Here is a 12699-nt window from a genome sequence, read left to right on the forward strand (position 1 = left end):
CCCCGTTACCGTTTTAGCTTGTTTCGCGGCTGCCGGCTGCATCCGCCTCCCTCAATACTGAACCAATTTTAGAACGAGTTGTACCTATGAATCATACGCACACATACACATGGGGAAATAGGGCCCAGGTTGAAAAATACTGAAGTTGTCCTTTAAGTTTCATTTATTTCCATGCCAACATAACAAAAATAATATAGCAACAAAGAAAAGTAACCAAAAAGTACAAGATTTAATGACAATAATCCCATTGGAAATAAACAAAAATCACCTCTGTGTTAAACATCCACAGCAGGATTTCCCTTTTGGGAAAAAAGGTTTCAAATGCTACATGTATGCTACAGACTTTCTGTAAACTAAAAATGTTTCTGAACATTTCTTTTGGACCTGAGAAGAGAATTTTTAAACAGGAAAAAACAAACAAACATCTAGCTAGCTTTTGATTTATAGCTGCCCTTTGAAACATAAATAATCCATACTTCATCACTCGGAGACGCCTGTTCACCTGTACCGCTTGTGTAACTTTGTTTTCGTTCCATGAGAGTTGCGCTGATCTGCCTACTGTATATGGTTCTGCGTCCCGGCATAATCTTTGGAGAGTGACGGTGTTGAGGAATCTTCACGAATAATTAACCGTGGCGTTTAAAATTGCGGTTAATAGTGAAATCAAGCAATCGTGATATCCCTAACGACAACAACTTCACAGCTGGTGAACAATGGAGGAGAAACTGGTGGTAGCAGTTGCTGGATACCCAGAGCTATACGGCCCAGTGATAGACAGCAGGTTGTCAAACTGCCCCTGAGTCATCCTAAAATATGCCTGGAAACGTCCATCATGGAGGAGAAGCTCCTGGACCAACTGGTGGTACTCCCCATGACCCACCCTCTTTTTTAGGGTCTCATGTACCCACACAGATCTCTGTTTATCTGCTGACAGCCTCTCAATCTCAACCAGAGCTACAGCAAGTGCCCTCTGCCTCAACATGTCAGGAACAAGCTACTAATTACTGTGAAATTTGAAAAACAAACAATAAGAAAAAAAAAAGGTAGATTGATTACACAAAAAGGTTAGGGTCCGAGGGTGATAAGGTGGTTGCACGGCAACAATAAAAAGGCAGTGCAGTGCGCCTCACATTATACACCCTGCAAAACACTTTCTGTGTGATCGGGACCTTAATTGTCTGTTTTTATAATGTCGTTGTATCAAGGGAATATAAATACTTTTTAAAAAGTTGTATGTTAATGCAAAACACAATAAACAAAGTGAAGAAAATACTGGATTCAGTATTAAGGTGCTGCTTACATGTTAATGCACCAGTAACAATCATCCCATTTCACTGAGCACTTGTGCTTTCAGTGCATTTTGCTAAACATATTCAGAAACATTTACTAAAGTGAAGGATCCGAACTCTTCTCTCACCCCTAGTCTGTCAGGGTTGAAGAGGTTAAAAAGCTATCCAACATATTTTGGCGATGCACCCACCAAACTACCACTACTGCGTGCCAAAACTTGGCTAAATTTGTCCTAATTCGTAAATCGCTTGTGCTCCATCAGCAGATAATAGCAACCCTCCGGCACTGACCGATTGCACTGGCTGCAACTTCCCATAATCCCCCCCCTCCTGGTTTTACTGTGGAACACCCACAAATCCCCAAAAAACAGCAAAGAAAAGGCTGACGGTGCAAATGTCCTCGTATAAAGGAGTCTCTGGCTGTTATCTGACTTGTTGTGAACCCTCAGAAGTCTGCCTGTGCTGCCTGTAAATCAGTGTGTTACTGTAAGTCTGTGATTCCTGTGAGTCAGTAGGCAGCGTGTGATGATGTCATACCTCGTTGACCTCATATGACAGCGCGTGCTCTAATATAACCCAGACGGCGGGGTCACCAGGGAGCCACTAATGAGGTCATTATAACTGTAAAACCTGTCTTGTTGTTGACTCTCTGGCTCGCCCCGCCCCTTTTATATTGAGTCAAGTTTTTATGCCTCACATCTTGACTGTGTTTCATGCTATTTATTGTTTTTATTGTTCTCTTGAATTTCATCTTTAGGTAAAATGTGTTTGTCTGTGCTGTGTTTTGTGTTTTAAAACCCACAATTACATGTTACTCCTAAAATAGATCTATTGTGCAACTTTTTTGGATGGTTCATTGATATACTTTTGCATAAGAGAGTCCTGTGTCATACACAAACATAAAAAAAAGAGGAAAATTGCTCAGGATTTTCTAAGAGTCCTGTGATTTGCCATGTGAGCTACAGAGACCCAAAAGTCACAATTATCTTGTGCATGTCACAGTGTGCACTTCCGACCTGCCATACATGCCACTGTCTGAGTTAACCCAGTAAATTTCCACTGACCCCGCCAGGCCACCACCTGCCTCTGACTCTCCTGCTTCGCTTGCTCCCTGGTAAACCACTCAGCCGTCTGTCCGCGACCAAGAGCTCTGCTTTCATGTCCCTGGTTTCTGTTCGCCTGTTCTCCATGGTTGAGTAGAGGGACTGCCAGTCAGCTCTACGTTGTGAGTGACCCTGTTCTGCTGCCTGTGATTTCCTGTGCTGTGGTCTAGCTCGTCACGTGGCGGCACATTCTGCCTTTGTTTGTGTTGAGATTTTCAAAAACGGCTTCCAAAGTTAATGTTATTAAAAATATCCGTTCTGAAAAATATCCGTTCCTATGGAGATGTGTAAACAGGATATACGGAGATTTTGGAAAATGATGACGTTGCAACCCAGTTCGCACATGCCCATTAGGCGCCCAGGAACTACAACAGCAATGGAGGATATATGCCGGGTTGTTTACGTTTTGTTAGCACTTTTGGGACTACTTACAAGCTTACAAATGAACTTAGCACTGCTGCATCAACATCACCGCTACATCGGCGCACAAAGACGTCTGCTGTGCCCGATATTAGTAAGTGCATAGCAGCTAGCTATGCTACATAACATTAAAATGTAGTTTATCAGTAGCCATATTTCCATCAGCCTGTTTAGATGCGCATCTAGAAGTATCGCATCTATGCAATTATGATGGAAACACCAAAATTCAAATTAAAATCCCCTGATTCGCACAAACTAAAATACACTCGCTTTAGCCGGGTTTTGGTTGATTCGAAAAAATGTTGATTTGCAAAACGGGGGGTGGAAACAGTTATGTTCGAATTAAGTCTGACGTAGCGCACCTCTCTCCATGGTGATATCCACACTCCAGGTCGGGAAGGCGGTAATGCATTTACAAGCTGGTTGCCAACCGCCAGAAAACGTAGAAGAGCAAGAATGCGAGACTTGTTCTGTTTTTCTGGTTCTGCGGAATCTTGCGCGAGTTCGTAGTTTTCACCAAAGTCCGTACATTTAATGGAAACACACAGGATTCATATTTCTTTTAATGCACATTTCCCAATGATTCAAATCACTTTTGAATGGAAACATAGCTATAGTTTTTATCACTAGTGCCAAGAGGAAAACAAATCACTGTGCATGTGCATAACGTTCTTCTATGATGTTTGACATATGGCGTATCGCCACCTACTGGCCTGGCATGCTAACTGCTAATAATTTCATGTTACAAATCAGTGTTTCTCTGACGATGTTTGGCATGTTGGAGACAGGCCGCTAGTCCATCACCTGGTAACGTGTGCTCACCTATTTTCTCATCAAGACATTCAGGAGGTTTTTTACCAGGAGCTGAATTCTCCGCAGAGGTCTCCGCCTCACCAAAACAAACAGACCCAGTGATTTCAACCGAAGAAAACACTGAATAAAGCAGTTTCACGTTTAAAAAGTCAGTGTTTTTCTGACGCAGAGTTAGGTTAGGGTCAGGGTTAAGATATCCTGGGTAAGTTGAACTGGCTTATGTACAGACCTCAGCTCCCTACGTAGATAAAGACAGCTCATTCTGAGGTAACAAAAACACAATGATTCTTTTTTTTTTCTTCAGGTGATTATACACTGAGGAAAATATATTTATTATATTGAATTTGCCAATATATCCATCTACCCACACTGGACCTTTAAATTAAAATAATCTTTTAATTTTTTACGACACTCTCGCTTTCTCTTTTTCTGTCTTACCTCCATCTCTTTTTTTTTCCCTTGTCATGCACATGCATGCGTGTGTGTGTGTGTGTGCTCGCGTTCACTTCCTGTGTCCCACTAAGCCCCCTAAAGCCTAAGCTAAACACCTCGGCTGTGAAAGGTCGTTCCAGGGTCAGAGGAAATTGAAAATACATTCACTAGCAAAACTCACACGCACCATCATCATGCACACACACTCTCTCTCTAACACACACTGACACACTCTTTTCTTTCCCTCGCTGACTGACTGTCACACACCCACACCGTCTCCACTCGGGCTAACTGAGGTAAGCGTGTGTGTGTGTGTGTGTGTGTTGATGTAAAGTGTTAAAAGCTTAAATGGACATAGCTGTGGAATGTAAAGATAAGGCGTCTCTGCTTTTACAAAGAAACACACACACCTCGAGCCGCAGCCCCATGGTAATTATCTAACTTACACACATGACGGCGTTAATGGGCTAAGCACCGCCAAATCTTCCCGTCCCTGACCTGGAATGGGTACACTGGAAGTCTGACACATTACACAAGAGGTTGTGACCTTGTAACAGAACGGATGAGGTCACCTAAAGCTGCAGGAGGAGGATTTTTTTTGGGGGTGGCAGCAGTTTGGTTGTGTTTATGAACGCTCAGAGGCGACGTGATTAAGAGCTGGTTTGAGCCTCAACTGACCGCTGAAAAACAGTCATCATTTCGTCACAATCTGTTCAATCAGAACAGAAGATTGAATCACAGCTGCTTTTATCTGCATCATCAGCTCCTCGTTTGTTTTTTTCCACTACAGACTCTGAGATTCACTTCTGGAAACTCGAATTCTTTAACATCTGTATGTGAAGCAATGCCAGCGACTCAACGCCACCTTGAGCAGCTACAACAGTGGAAAGTTATTTACGTTTTGGGGGCAGTTTTCTCTGTGATCACGGTTCCTTTAAAGCTGCCAACAGTGTCCATAACATCACTGTCATGCCCATAATCACAGTAAAACATTCCTGCTTGGGTATTAGTGATATAATGTATATAATGATCCTAACTGTAACAAACATTCAGTCAAATAAAGGCCTGTCTCAATTAGAGGCCTGGTCTGGTTGCCAAGCAGTTCATTTTTATAGAAGTTCTTTGGATGTATAAAACCGGATTGTTGACTACCCACTGCAGCTAACATTAGTCAGCTGTTTAGATCGCACATACAAATACGAATGTTTTGTCAGTATGGAGATGGTACACATCTTCAGCTTGGTTCTTTTCATTTTATTGAAACCATGAGCACCAGAGAAGACCGTAACTCATTCAGATTTACCGGCATGATGGAATAATAAGTAGTGACTCTCTACCTCTAGACTTAAGTCAGAATGTGTGTCCATTACTCGAATCTATGGTACGTCAGTGATATTCCTTTAGTCTGTAAGGGTCCAATAATCAATTGAATCAAAAGTGCTTTTTCATAAAAATTAATCCAAGTTAGGATCATTGTTTTAACAGGTTAAAGTGGTGTTGGGTCGGTATGCCGGGCGCCGTAATCCTCGAGTGCCACGACAAGAGTGGCATAATATGACACATAATTGATATGTTATTCAAAGTCTTATGTTTATACAAATAATATTCATACTGGTTCAAATAATTTGATTGTATTCCCCATCTTTGCTGAGCAACAGTTTTGTGTGCAAGGAATTAAAGGCCTGTCACAAATGCAGGCCGGTTGAGTTCAGTGATTTAAGCAAATAGTGAGCAAACAGTGTCTTGTTTAGTTATTAATAAGCAGTCTATAGCTCCTTTCACACTGCCAGATTTTCAGCGAATGTTGGGCCGTGTTGCCTGCAAGCTGCGAGCGTTTAGACACACAGAGCCGGATTGGCGAGTTGATCCGAGGTGCCCAATCTTCCGCCTCGTAGGGTAGACATATTGGCAGAACCCTTTTTGGTTTAAAAAGAATGAGGCGCTCTTCCGCCACGGGAGGGGCTGTTGATGACTTGTGGGAGGAGCTGTTGATGACGCCACACGTGGGACCCACTGGCGGTGGACTAACAGGAAACAGCTGATAGCAGGAATTAGCGAGCAGCTAGTAGAAAGGTGGAAAGGCAAACCTGACAGACACTGTAAAGATGAGCAACTGGGGAGACAAAGAATTGCGCGCCCTCCTTGTCCTCGCAAACTAAGTCCCAAATATAAGCCTGCTGGGTTCAGTGATTTGAGCAAATATTAGCCTGGGCTATTAATCAAAGTTTTACAGAATGTTAATTTGTACATTTCATACAAATTATTAACATTTCTAAAGGGGCGTAATATGTGAGCTGACTTTGTCATCAGGATAGTGAACAGTGGGACACCTAGGCGAGATGTCTGCCAAGCTGCAGACAACTGTTCGAGACGAGTGAGTCACTGCTGTTTTTTAAGCAGATTTTTAGCCAACAAACATGTCTTTTAGCAACCCGTTGTTGAACTGTGATAGTGAATGAAAAGTGTTTGTTTCCCAGCCGCGATTGTGCCATCAAAACCGTGTTTTTTAAGTCCAAACACAATCTTTTCCAAACCATAACCAAGTGGTTTTGTGCCTAATAACCATACATTAACTAAAGAGCTGCTGAAACATAAAGTTTTAATGTTTCTGTTACATAATGATGTACAAATATAATATATAAGTAGTTTGCAGAAACCGAGGTTGTCAGTTATAGCAAGACAAGACAGTGGTGGAAGAAGTATTCCAATATTTTACTAAAGTAAAAGTAGCAGTACTACGCCCATTCCACCCTACGGCCCTTTGCTGCATGTCGTCCCCCATCTCTTTCCCCCTTTCACGCTAACAACTGTCCTGTCAATTAAAGACCAAAAAATCCCTAAAACATATCTTTAAAAAAACACTCTACTACTTTACAAATTGAAGTCCTGCATTAATATGTTTTTTAAATTTATTTCAAATATGTGAAATAAATAAAAAATTGAAATTATAGGTAAGAAAACAAAATTAAATTACGTAGCAGACATTATTCTACCCTGGAAATCCAGAGTTCTTGTGAGAGCACAATTTGAATTTGCTCAGTGAGTCACTCTGGCAGTCAGTAATGATGCTCATTACCCATGCCGTTGGAGCCGAGCTGCACCAATCCCATCGGTGTATCTAATATAGGCGGGCCAGAGGCGAGCTAAACAGATGACGACAGCGCTGCGACGATAAAGTCCGGAATCAGTCAGTAAACACTGCAAGATGGCTACGGATAAACACCAGTTGTTTGAAACGGCTTTGGCCGCTACAATGAACGAGTTAGACTTGGTTTTTTCTCTAAAAGAGGAACAGAAGACGGCGCTCAAATCTTTCCCTTGCAAGAAGGACGTTTTTGCTGTTTTGCCAACCGGATATGGCAAGAGTCTAATCTACCAGTTAGCTCCGCTGGTAGCTAAGCTCTGGATACGTCACCCCGTGTATTGTTCTGATTGGTCGTAGTGTTATCCAATTGCGTGCAGTGATATTTTCAAATGCATGCCTGGTGCCGCCCCTCGAGTTGGGCCATTTTCATTACTCATGGCCAGACCCTAAATCTTTCTAGATCTGGGTCTGGATTTCCAGGCTAGACATATTCAGTAAACAACAAAAATGTATGCGCAAAAAGGAGTAGAAGGAAGTGAATACTTATTAAATCTGACCCTTTTTTATGTTTTATAAATAAACTTTATATTAAAAATGTTGCATCTGATTATAGTGGAGCTCATTTTCAATCAATCAGTCAATCAACATGTATTTCTATAGCCCTTTACAAAACCCAAAGGTACCCAAAGTGCTTAGCGACAATGTCAAGTAACAATGAAAGTACATGAAGTACCAAACAAAAAAACCCCAAAAAAACAATGAAACAATAAAAACACAGATAAAATAGAATAAACAGAATAAACATAAAAAGGATAGCTCTAGTCGGAATTAAAAGCCATTCTATAAAGGTAGGTCTTCAGCTTAGATTTAAAAAGGCCGAGATCAGTAGTGGTGCGAATGTCAGGGGGGAGCTTGTTCCACAATCTTGGAGCAGCAACAGCGAAAGAACGGTCACCCCATTGTTTGTATCTCGACCTTGGGACTTCTAACAGAAGCTGACCAGACGAGCGCAGGGCCCTGCCACCATCGCAGATAGTTAAAATCTCTGACAAGTAGAGATGAGCCTGGCCGTTAATGGCATTAAAAGCAAACAACAGAAGTTTAAAATCTATCCTAAAACGAACTGGAAGCCAGTGGAATGAATCTTCTATTGTCCAGTTTTGGTGAGAAATACTCAAGTAAAGTACAAGTACTTCATGACTATAGTACTTGAGTGAATGTACTTCGTTTCATTCCACCACTGAGACAAGAGATAAATGTTTGGTTGGGTTTATCTGCAGTGCTTTGACACTATCCATGGTACTGACACTCCCACCACCTCAAGTCAACTTTCATGTAGCTCTGATTTAGCTCTATCTCAACCTCTGTGGGCTGAACTACTAAATACTGGTCAAAGGTTGAATGTGAGGCCAAGTTTCATGCGTTCATTGTGAAACCCAAGTGAAACCACTGGGATGTTGGGTGGCAAACAGCAGCAAATAGATACAGCATCACGACATACTTGAGCTCCTCATGCTGAGACCTTAAACTGTATGAATACACACATACATGCAGAGTGTATAATTCCCACGCTGAACAGCTCCTATACGTTCCCTTTCAGCGTTTAACCTTTTGCATAATCTGTGCGTCTTGTTTTGAAAAACAGGCTCATCTGTGTATGAATGTGGAGGATTGTACCTTAAGGCTGTTTTGCTGGAGGATTTACATACATTACATACAGTCTTTTCTTTACAGTAATCCATGGGGCACTGGCGTGTGTGCTGAGGTTAAACATGCTTCATGTATATACATAAATTATGTGCAGCTTTGATTCATGTTCAGTGTTTTTGAATGCATTCTTATTATTAGCACGTATAACTGTTATTTTTTATGTTTTTTGCAGGTTTTTTTTTTTTTTTTTGCATTTTTGTTTAGTTCCATTTGACATTTTCTCTGTTTTTGTTTTGTCTGCTTGTTATAACTTTATTTAGACTTACTGCTTATTAATAACTAAACAAGACACTGAAATGCTGTAAACTATTATCTGCTTAAATCACTGAAATCAACAGGCCTATAGAGGGAATCGCTTTGTTGTTTACAAATACTTCCGGGTAGAAAACCAGCAGAGTTTAGATTTCTCACATTTTTCACGTCACTATATCACCGTTTAGACTAATCTGATGTTTGTAAAGTCTATAAACACAATGATTGAACAAACATTACTATTTCTGTGTGCACGTTTTGTAATTAATAACATGGTTATCGTAGATTAGCTGGGCTAACCGTTAGCTGTTAGCCGTTAGTGGTGTCTGTAATAACTCAGTAACTCAATAAACGGTCCTTGCCTCACAGCAAGAGGGTTCCTGGGGATTTGAACCCAGGGTGGGGGAGCCCCTCTGTGCGGAGTTTGCATGTTCTCGTGTCAGCGTGGGTTTTCTCCGGGTACTCCAGCTTCCTCCCACAGTCCAAAGACATGCAGGTTAATTGGTGACTCTAAATTGTCCGTAGGTGTGAATGTGAGTGTGAATGGTTGTCTGTCTCTATGTGTCAGCCCTGTGATAGTCTGGTGACCTGTCCAGGGTGTACCCTGCCTCTCGCCCAATGTCAGCTGGGATAGGCTCCATCAGCCCCCCCGCGACCCTCAAGAGGATGAAGCGGTTATGGAAAATGCATGAACATAAAGTAAAATGCAATATAAATAACCCTGGCTTAATCAGAAGACCAACGGTGTATCAATCTGGTATCCTTTTTATAACAAATCTGATAGAAGTGTTGGTAAAGTATCTATATATGTCAAGTAGGGCTGGCAAATCTTCAGTAAGGTGTTGTATTTGTTTCTTAGAGTATACATGATCTTTTCTCTGAGCTAGATTATGATACCCTGTGTGTAACTAATTACGTGCCTTACCCTTATTGACCCCATAGTTTGAATTGTCTAGGAGCAGGAGCACGGATGCAAAATACATCCATGAGCAGGAGTCACCATGGATGCAGGGGTCACTTGCAGGTGCCAGGTGGGAGCTTCTCACGAGATTTTGAAGTATCTCGTCTCCTCGTTCAGGAAAAAAAATGACTTGGAAAAACAGAAAAAATGACTTGGAAAAACAGAAAAAATGACTCAGAAAAACAGAAAAAATGACTCAAAAAAACAGAAAAAATTACTCAGAAAAACAGAAAAAATTACTCAGAAAAACAGAAAAAAATACTTGGAAAAACAGGGCTTTTTTTATTTGTCAAGTGAATGCAATACACTTCTGTACACAACTGTATGGCTTTAAAACTGTTCATTTATTTTTTTGAAAGTATGGATGTCCGTGTTTTCCTGGGACAAAAGAAGAATAAATAAAAACAAAAAAACAAACTGGTATCAGTATCGGCCCGGAATTTCAAAATGGGTGCATCCCTAATCCAATTAGACCACTGGTAAAAAAAACATTATTGAATTCAACACAACACTTAAATTAACTTTTTTTTTACCCACTATAGTGTCTCACCTCCCAGCTAACATGTTATCTATTCATAACCACAAAATCTACATTGACGTTTTTTCATTTTGTGGTCCAAAGGCCACATTTAGCTCGCTGCTGAAAATCACGTCAACCCAAATCATCAAAGATAGGGTACGCTCTGACCCACATGCAGCAATAAAGCATTCTGGGTAGTTTTGTGAACCAGACTCAACCCGAAGTAAAGCTTTAAGGCGAGTTTGAGTAAGACTGTATCAACAGAATCACCGGTCAGATCTGACCCGAAACACCACAGACGTAACCTGTTCTATTTTTTTGAAGAATTTTTCAACACAAATAAAATGATTAATGATGGTTTCGTTGTGTTTATTTAGTTGGATGATTTATAAAAGATTTTAACTTGAAATGGGTCCAATTTAACCAAAACACAATAGGAAGGTTTAAGTGTTCAGGAAATCTGAACACCTACAGTCCCAGAATCTCCATCAGCTGAAGATCAACTAATACGATCAAAAGCTCTGGAACAGCTATTAAATGGATCTTGTGGTGAGAGTGTTAAGCCGATAGTATGGTAGTTTTTCCATCTATTCCACGTGGTTCAGATTCACAAAACAAGTCTTCAATCTCATTTGAACCCTCTGAACTGATCACTGAAGACATCAGAGCTGATGCTGGTTCTGACCTTTTAACCCTGTTCACATTCTCATTTCTTCACTCCTGAAGGCTCATGGAAATGAGATCAAGAATCTTTCATCAAGCAGATGCGGCCGACAGAGTGCTGAGTCACCTTCAGATATTGAGGGAAATCATGCTCGAGGATAATAAGTGATGTAAACCTGCTGTTTTCTCACATAAAAATCCCCACAAAGGTTCTGACGAATTCCCGAAGCATTAGTGAGTCGCAAATGAGCATTCATAGGAATCTAGAGAGCTGATTAAGTCATCGCATCCCCTCAGATGTGTTTACCCTTCCTCTCATGTCAGCAGATCATTCATGAGGTATCAGTGCGTCTGTGTGTGTATTCACCAGAGAGCTGTGTGTGCACAGATCTAAAACACTGTAAACTTAAAAAAAGAAAAACAAAAGAAAATCAAAACAACGCTGTCGTCTTCTGCTCTTTCCTGTCATTCCCCCTCTTTCCTCTCCTCTTTCTGGCCGGCTGCCATGTGTTTCTGCTCCGCTAGGCGGCAGCATTGAGCCGCTGTCAGAGATCGAGTGTGAGATGCTGGGTGGACGAGGAGGAAAGGGAAAGACACAGAGAGACCTGGAGTTCTTCAGTGAAATCAAAGACTGGCTTGTTCCTTATTCTGCGCTGAATGAGGGAATGACTAAGGAAAGGGGTGTGAGGAGGGATGAAGAGGAAAGGCAAAGGGAGATGGAGGGATTGAGGGGATGAGAATGAGACAACAAGAGGCACAAAAGTTAATTAAAAAAAGACAAGAGGGGAAACAGCAGCAGCTGAGACTCAATAATGAGAGAAGAAGAAGAGCAGATGTTGTGAAGCAAATTGCCGAACGCTTTTGCTTCATTCACACTCCTTATTGTCTGAATGACCTTTTGCAGGTGTGTGTGTGCCACAGCTGGGGTCAGGGTCTCCTCTCTGCCTCTCTGTTACGTAACGGCCGGTTATATCCCTGATCACAGTCAGAGAGGACCTAATTGAAGCCAGTCATTTTCTTTGGAATGGAGGTGGCGCAGCAGCGTGCCGAGAACAGCCCCGACTTCCCCCAGCGCCTGCTCCTGATTGATCTCACTGTTTTCTAAGGGGTTAGGAAGGAGAAGCCGAGGCGAGGACGGGGACAGGGACGGGGGACACGTGGCCGGGGAGCTGGAGTCGAACCCGTGACCCCTTCCGGTTACAGGGCGCTTTGAGTCAGTCGGTTCAGCTCGCAGGTCATCGGAGTTTAAAGTCAGTTTTGATTCAGCGGGGAAGCAGACAGAGTTGAGTGATGGGATGACGATCAGGGAATTCTTACTTTCAAAGAAATTGAGACAGAAAGAAAGAGCGGGATTTTCCGTCTCTGTTGTAGTGCCTCTGAGCAACACGCTGCTCAAGTGTGCACAAGAGTCAAACATGAAGATAATAAGGTGATAATGTGTAAATCAAATG

The sequence above is a fragment of the Epinephelus moara genome, chromosome 17 (genome assembly GCF_006386435.1).
Source record: "Epinephelus moara isolate mb chromosome 17, YSFRI_EMoa_1.0, whole genome shotgun sequence".
In the NCBI taxonomy this organism is placed as follows: domain Eukaryota; kingdom Metazoa; phylum Chordata; class Actinopteri; order Perciformes; family Serranidae; genus Epinephelus; species Epinephelus moara.